Consider the following 8,548-nt stretch of genomic DNA (forward strand, 5'->3'; position numbering starts at 1 on the left):
ATGTCTCTGCTCTTAACTATTTTATCGAGATTTGTCATTGCTCTTCTCCCAAGGATTAAGCGTCTTCTGATTTCCTGACTGCAGTCAGCATCTGCAGTAATCTTTGCACCTAGAAATACAAAGTCTTTCACTGCTTCTACATTTTCTCCCTCTATTTGCCAGTTATCAATCAAGCTGGTTGCCATAATCTTGGTTTTTTTGAGGTTTAGCTGCAAGCCAGCTTTTGCACTTTCTTCTTTCACTTTCATCATAAGGCTCCTCAGTTCCTCTTCGCTTTCAGCCATCAAAGTGGTATCATCTGCATATCTGAGATTGTTAATGTTTCTTCCAGCGATTTTGACCCCAGCCTTGGATTCCTCAAGCCCAGCATGTCGCATGATGTGTTCTGCGTACAAGTTGAATAGGTAGGGTGAGAGTATACAGCCCTGCCGTACTCCTTTCCCAATCTTAAACCAGTCCATTGTTCCGTGGTCTGTTCTTACTGTTGCTGCTTGGTCGTTATACAGATTCTTCAGGAGGCAGACAAGATGACTTGGTATCCCCATACCACTAAGAACTTGCCACAATTTTTGGTCAAATACAGTTAATGCAGAGCTTCCCCCTTTAATTAGACAGAGTAACAGAGCTGCCTTAGGCAACAGAAACTGAAGGATGACAGCAAAATGGAGGAGGAGGATTGTGTGTGCCAGGTGGAATGACTGTCACCCGCACAGGCAATGGAAGATTTGCCACTACAGCAAAGTCTAACTGGCCTCTGGAAATGGTAGCAAAAGTTAACTGGCTAGATCAAAAGCTGCAATCAGAAAACTTTCAAAGGCCTGGGCAACCATCTTGCATATAATATTATGGTGAGTAAAATCATATCAGAAGAGAGAGACTTGTTCATTTGGCCAGTACTACTATTAACATTTCACTCTGTGATGCAGTATGCCCATATTATTTCAATGTATATCCTGTGTGAAAGAAAAAGCCTTTTTTTGAGGGGGGGTGTAACAATATGAATCTCCCAGATACTCTCAAATTATCGCTTTTTAAAATTAAATTTGCTGTTTAGCCATTCTAAGATAAGGTGGTTTTCTTGGTCAGTTCTAATAGGCTTTTAGTTTTCTTTTGGACTTCTGCATTTATCTGGAAATCAAAAATAAATGGGACTTCGAATAATCCTTTTCAGTCATGCTACTTAACTTTGGAACAGCCTTTTAAAAGAGTTTCACATGAGCCCCCTCAGTCTGCTGCTCATGGTCTAGTCCTGATGTTCCTCTTTCAACAAAGTTCTAGGTAAATATGCAGTACATATATTAAGGTTGACATCTAAAATCATATAAGCAGACTCCTGTTCATATACCAGGACTTCCTCTTCTGCATTCCTGTGCACATTGCAAGACTGCTTCAGAAAGTCCCTTAACACTTCACAACAATTCTAGAGTTTGCAAAAGGAGTTGCAAGGGGAGGGAAGGAATCCAATCCACTAGCATTGATTGTTTGGTGCTTAATGCATACACTTGACTAGACCTTGATACAGTTACATTTTAAATGTTTTTTTCATCTTAGTTTCATAATGATTCATATATTTTGAATTACATATATAGTATTTTTATTGGCCATTCCCCCTGCTTTGGCCATATGAACAATTTGTCACCGTTTTTCATGTTTCCAAGAACTTCCAATAAAGTGGAATAAAATATAACCTCCAGAATATACTAGGCCACTCCCCAATGTATTCCATTTCCTTTTTCTTTTCAAAGTTAAACAGCAGCTCTTTTGTAAAATATAAAAGAGTATATGTAAATATTTAGCCACCTACCTAATTACCAAATAGGAATAATACAAATAAATAAATGTACGTATTACTAATCCTTTTGCCCCGTTATTGGAATTGGTTTGGGGAAAGGGGGACAATTCTTCCACTTTACCAAAAATCCTAATGAAAACATACCTATAAAAGTATTTGAATACTTAATTTTTGGTCCAGTCTTCCTCATTTTACACTCGTTACAGCTAAGTGTCTTTGCTTCTGATAAATAAATAGGAAGTTCAAGAATACATAGTATGCCAAATCATGAACTATATATTAGCTACCTGTATCTTTATGACTCTGTAACTGCATGATATATCAAGAATAAAACATTTTCTTTGGAAATAAGCCAAAGCTTAGATTATTTTTATTGTTTAATGGAGTTGCAATATCAATATCTGGTATTAGAAGATAGCCACTTAATTATAGTTCTTTAGTTTTCTATTTATTATTACTTTATAATTATTTGATAGACTGTCCTTTTGAATAGTAGTCAATAATTGTTGTTACTATTATTTTGGTGATTTATCAATCTCTAATCTAAATTCCCTACCCCACGCCCAAATCAACTCTCTCTTCCCATTGTGACAACCTTAAATGTGGAAAACTTTTCTTAAATATTCATATTTTTTTCTGATGATCATAGCAAAACACACCTATATACACAAATATACACAATATGGACAATAAAAACTCACTATATGAATAGTAAATCCAAAACAGCAGGATAGTCAAGAGCAGCCTGGAAATATAAACAGATCATTATCAAGCAAGCCATCTTACAATATTTCCTGAAGGTCATCGGCCTTTTCCAGATTGCATTTTTTAAGTATCACTTCATTTTTAATTCAACTGAAGACTTGAGATACCCAGGATTAGTTGATGAGGAAATATTACACAGTTAAAGGAGTGAAGTAAGGGTGTGTGTATGTGTGAAGAGCTGCTTCCTCCTTGCTTGGGCAGAAGGACCAGTCCTCCCCTACCACAATGGCTGGCACCCTTAGCAAGTGAAGCAGGGGAAAGAAGGGGGATCAGCCTTCTCTCTCCCTCCCCCGCTTCTTTTGTCATAGGTGACAGGAGAAATAAAGGGGAGGGAGAGGGGAGCAGATAAGCTCTTTTTGGTGCCTTTTCTCTGATCCCACAAAGTAATCACTTTGTGGAATCTAGAACAGACCAGAAGACTGATGGATCTTCCACTGTTTATAACTGGCACCAAAAGAGATATTCCCCACCCCGTATTCTGCTTCATTGGCAAGGCAGAGTAGAGGTGAGAAGTGGGGTCAACACTTCTTTCAGCCAACATGTGTTCTGCTAGTTCCTGCACTGGATAACAGCACTTATTTGTCTTACATGAGGAAGACAAAGACTGCATCATGTGAACATGTCCTTGAAAATGGTGAGTGGGGCATTTTTGTGTCATAGTTAGCAGGATGTATCCTAAGTCAATTGGGCCAAACTACATGTTAGCTCTGATATTTCCTGATGGTCTTACATCTAAGTACTAAGCAGGTCCAGCACTGCCCAGATTTTTCAAGATCAGCAAAGGACAGTTAATGCTAGCATCTAGCTGGACTTTAAAAAATGAGCTGGAGTTATAAAAGAATAAATTCCTGTTTATGAATATATACAGCAGTCTGAAGTCTGGTACAGAAAGAGAGAGAGGACTCAGAACAGAAGTCAGTTCCTGGAAATAATTTCTAATTTACTAGCTTGGGAACATGGTCAACTAGCATATTTACTGGACAGTCATCAAGCACTGAGAGAGATTGAGGGTGGTGTATCAGACGATGCAAAACCTTCAAAATGGATAGAGTGGAGGAATCTGAAGCGCTGTTGATGTTTACTCCAGACCAAAATAGTTTATGCTTGTTAAGCTGGAATTTTACCACTGAAATTTAAGGAAGGAAACATCCTGAGCACACCCAGTGGAAAATGTTGCTAATATATGTATGATAAATACACCAGTATGATTAATGTCTTAATACAATCTAAACTAATTCATCTGCATTTTTATTTTGTATCTTAAATATCCTAAGAAATACAATCAATTTAACATTGATAGGATTTATTTCCTTTTTTTCAAGTAATTTTATTAAAAATTATAATTACAATAGTAAAAATTAATACAAACTAAAAGAAAGATATAAAAATAGGAAGAAAGAGTAAAAGGTATGAAGGGAAAAAAAATAGGAAAGACATAAAGAATAGAAATTTTGCCCTTTTTCCTCCAGAAGTATAATAGGATTTATTTCCAAATAAACATGCATAGGATTCCACTACAAAATATTTACAATGGGAAACAACTGTATCATAGACATTTCTCAGAGAAATTCAATTTCTTTCTGAAGTCACTTATGGTTGAAACCTCAGTTTGTGTCCCATGGGTGAAAAGGCTTTCATCCACAAAAGGCTTCTGATTCAATGCAGCATTTCCCCAACTGGAGAGGGAATTATCTTTGCCTGTTTCTCCTATTCCTTCAATTGACCATGTTCCCCAAAATCTGGCCCAGAGTAGTGTATCAAAGTCAATAAGGTGCTCAGTTCTTTCCCTGGATTCCAGATCAAAATAAACCATGTTTGTACATTTTGACCTATTTAGTAAGACTACCGTAATGTTCTTGAACTTCCCTGGTGAGGTGGTCTTCAGGCAGCTTTCTTGCACATTAACTTACCATTCTGTTAAGAAGTGCAAGAGATGCACAGGCACTGGAATGTTTATTTTAATTAATTAATTGTTAGACGTATATCCTTACTTTTCTCCAGGAGCGCCAAATGGCTTAGTTCAAGAAAGACTGATCTTTTAAAAAAGAATTCTGTGCCCCATAGATCTCAATTATATTACTAAATGTTTCTGATATGCTTAAAAATATTTTCTCTTTGTATTTTCTAGAGAATGAAACAGGAACATACTAAATGATTTGAACTGGTCCAAAAATTCTATTTCAATTAAAAATAAGAGCCAAATAAGTTCAGTTCATAAACAGAATGGTTTAATATACCCTAGAACATCAAAAATCATAAAAATTATTAGATAATTCCACACAAAAATCTCCCTTAAAAATATGTCTCTATTCTAACAAATTGCTAGAAGATTTGCTGCAGGGCAGTCTATAGAGCAAAACTGACAAATCCATGATATAAATTAACATAGAACAAACAGAAAGATAGCAAAATTACTCTAAGGCACCTAGAATCTTTTACTCAGAAGATCTGAAACATCAAAATAGAAAAGGAAATTGATGTGTCTGTGGGCAAGAAGAAAATGAAGAAGATAATAACATGATAATTCTGATGGTGAATTAGATTTATGAGATCCATCCTACCTTTAACTTTCTAGTTCTCACAATGGAAGACCTTGTCAAAAATTACTGCAACTCTTCTGAATAGCTTCAGGAAATTGGAACTACACACTGAAAGGGTTCTACTGTAACTTAGTAATCTGAAGTTTTTAATTGTCTTTAATCAGAAAGAAATAAGTTAAGTTTCTCCATACTTTGGAGAAGGCTGGCTGGGAAATTCTGGGAGTTGAAGTCCACACATCTTAAAATTGCCAAGGTTGAAAAACCTTGCCCTAGTTCAACAATAATTCTTTGGAAATGTAGCTAACAAATATTTCTGGTTCCTCTGATGGAAAAATTTATAAATTCTGTCTTTAAATACAAGTGTACTATGAAATCATACTGTGATTTACACATCTAAACTAGAGGGGTGGTCATTGTATTCTATTACTTAAAAATGTGCCTTCTCAGTAGACGCGTATCTTACAAAACTGAAGAGCAGAATATTCTATTAAAAGGTTCCCATTTAGGCCAATGAATATGTTTGTTTTATTCTCCCAATAACCATCTTATGGAGGGCTTTTTCTCACTATTTTCTACATTGTAGGAAGTGGTTTTAACTCTGGGAAGAGACCTAAACAAAGGATGAGCAAATCATACGTAAGTGTTAATATAACTTCGGGGAATTTTAAATCCTAGGGGGAAAATATTATTTGTATTCAATCCAATGTCTTGTCTCCTTTTCCCTTCTGCAATAAATCATAAATGTAGATGGAAGAATAATTTCAGTTTCAGGCCATGCCCCAAATACTTCCACTTTCTATGATGATACCATACAACCCACTGGAGGAATCCTTGTCAGAGAATGAGGATAAGCCACTGGATGTGGTGCAGGCCTTGTTCGTCTTAGAAATAGAGATCAGGAAGCCCAGATCTACCCACAGACCACCATAAGCCAGAGCATCCCTCATGCACCAGAAGGAGGGCTGAACCAAGACCTAAGAAATAAATATATATTTTTGTGGGTTTAGGATGAAAAATACAGAGTGCATTTAAAGAACAGACTTCTTTGGAAGTAAGGACTTATTTAAGAAATAACCCTGTTTCTTCTGAGGGATTTATGGCTGATGGAGCATGGGTGGAGCCCTGAGAATGTTGGCTTTATTAATGCCAAAATATTTAGAAGCCATTATTACTCTCTTTAGGCATCATTAAATTGTATTTTTATGCATGAGTTTTTATCTGCAGTTAATTGGCATATTTGTAACTAATTCCCTTGGGAGGTCAGTTATGTTTAGATTATATCATCATTTGTAATTATAAGTTTTATATTGTATTTAGTAAACTGTCTTGAAGGCTTATTCTATGGAAAGGCAGGATGATAGTGGAAACAAAACAAATATAAACATAATTAATTAAATGTGTCATATATTTCTTATGAGTTGGACTGCCTTTCTTATTTCTTGATGAATGCTCATAAGCTCATCACACACACACACACACACACAAATCTTAATACTTGAATTCTCTGCCTATCTCCTGATGCCCATTGCTTTGTTCATGTTAATTAGAGTGCTCACACTTGATGGCCTTATTATAACTCTGCATTTAATAGTCTAATTCTCATGTACCAGATATGATGCTGTCTTCTTGTGTTTGATTCATGCTACGTATTACCTTGGAAAATCTTTAGCCTTAGGATGCGCATCAGACTGAAATAACTTGCTACAGTTTGACACCAGAGGGCGCTGCCAGCTTATGGAATGTAGTTTATACAATTTGACACTGCTTAACAATTGCAGAACATCTTTAATTTTCTTCAAAAATCATTCAAAATACCTCAAACCAGAGATTCCCAAAAACAATATTTACAGAAATTTAATTGCACTAAAAACTGTTACTAGAGCATTTAATTCTACTAATACTATGTAAATACTATGAAAATTTTGAGCAAAAGCCAGAAGGGTATAGTGACAACCTGCTGCCCTCAGTAATGTTAAATGAATAAATCAGTGAATTAACAATTAATAGTCAGGTGAAAACAGACAGTTAACAAAGCTGGGTTGGGTAGAAATAATAAGACAGAGGTAACATTTGACTTATTACTTGTGTATGTCTGGCTTTTCAGTTATAAAACTAGAAAGAGAAGTTAGTTTCACTCCTTAGATGAGGATACACTGCTTTATGAACTTCCCTTATAATTTCACCTTCCCATGAACATCTTATAGATTATTTTTCCCCAAATGTAGCAATAGCCCTTCAGAAGAAGAAGAATATTAAGGCAGCTTCTCTTTTTCACTTTCACTGTCATCAGAAATGTAGTAGAGTTGTTTGACAAACTGGGTTAATAATAAAAATGTGCAAAACATTCCATGCACAAACTGTTCCTTATACAGAACAGCTGGCTTGCATGGTCCTATCCAAACTGCAACAACATACACAATTTGGCTGTCTGGCTCCATAGAATGAAACCATTCTGTTTTGTTTCACATTCAGATCCAAATAGGATGTTCTAGCCAGAAATGGGTCAGAAGGTTAAGAATATGAAAAAGTAAATGCTGAGGGCTTTCCTTGGTGACAGCATGTGCAGACATTGGTAATGGGAGTGGTGGCTTTTGAGAGGCGAGGAAGGGAAAACACCAGGAAGATCAGGGGGCAGGGGGGCAGTAGGAGATGCCATGCTGGGACGTTGGTGGTGGTGGCTCAGAGAAGCTGCTAGAGGGATGTGGGAGCCAATAAACCAGCACATAGGCCGTGTGAGAGAGTAGAGAGGGAGGTGGCAGTGTGTCCTAGGTCTGTCCTGATGTAAGGGTATGTGGGAATGACCTTGGGAAGCAGGAGGAAGAGCCACAGTCTTGACAACTGTCATGCAAAAGGTATCTCAGCCCACAGAAGGAAAAGGGGTGTGGGAAGGGTCTCAGAAGGGACCCTCCGTAGTTTTCTGGAAAGTAAAAGTAAAGGAGGGGAGAGGTGCTTTCAGACTTGCAAGGTTCTGTTACTATAACCTTACAATCTTCAGCAAAGGATCGTTACCCTGTCGTGGTGCTGGAGCTTGAGCACCTCAGTGATGCCATGAGCTAAACCGTGAAGGGCCACCCAAGACGGGAAGGTCATGACAGAGAGATCAGACTAAATGCGATCCCTGGGGAAGGTAATGGCAACCCACCCCAGTATTCTTGCCATGAAAACTAAATGGATCAGTACAACCAGAGATATGTCGGTACACCATCGGAAGATGAGACCCCCAGGTCGGAAGATGGTCACAATGCTACTGGGGAGGAACAGAGGATGAGTTCAACTAGCCCCAGACGTGATGACGCAGCTAGCTCAAAGCCGAAAGGACGGCTAGCAGCAGACAGTGCTGGTGGTGGACGGCGAATCCGATGTTCTAAGGATCAACACACCACTGGAACCTGGAATGTAAGATCTATGAGCCAGGGCAAATTGGATGTGGTTATTGGTGAGATGTCAAGAT

The sequence above is a fragment of the Candoia aspera genome, chromosome 3, assembly GCF_035149785.1.
Source record: "Candoia aspera isolate rCanAsp1 chromosome 3, rCanAsp1.hap2, whole genome shotgun sequence".
NCBI lineage: Eukaryota > Metazoa > Chordata > Lepidosauria > Squamata > Boidae > Candoia > Candoia aspera.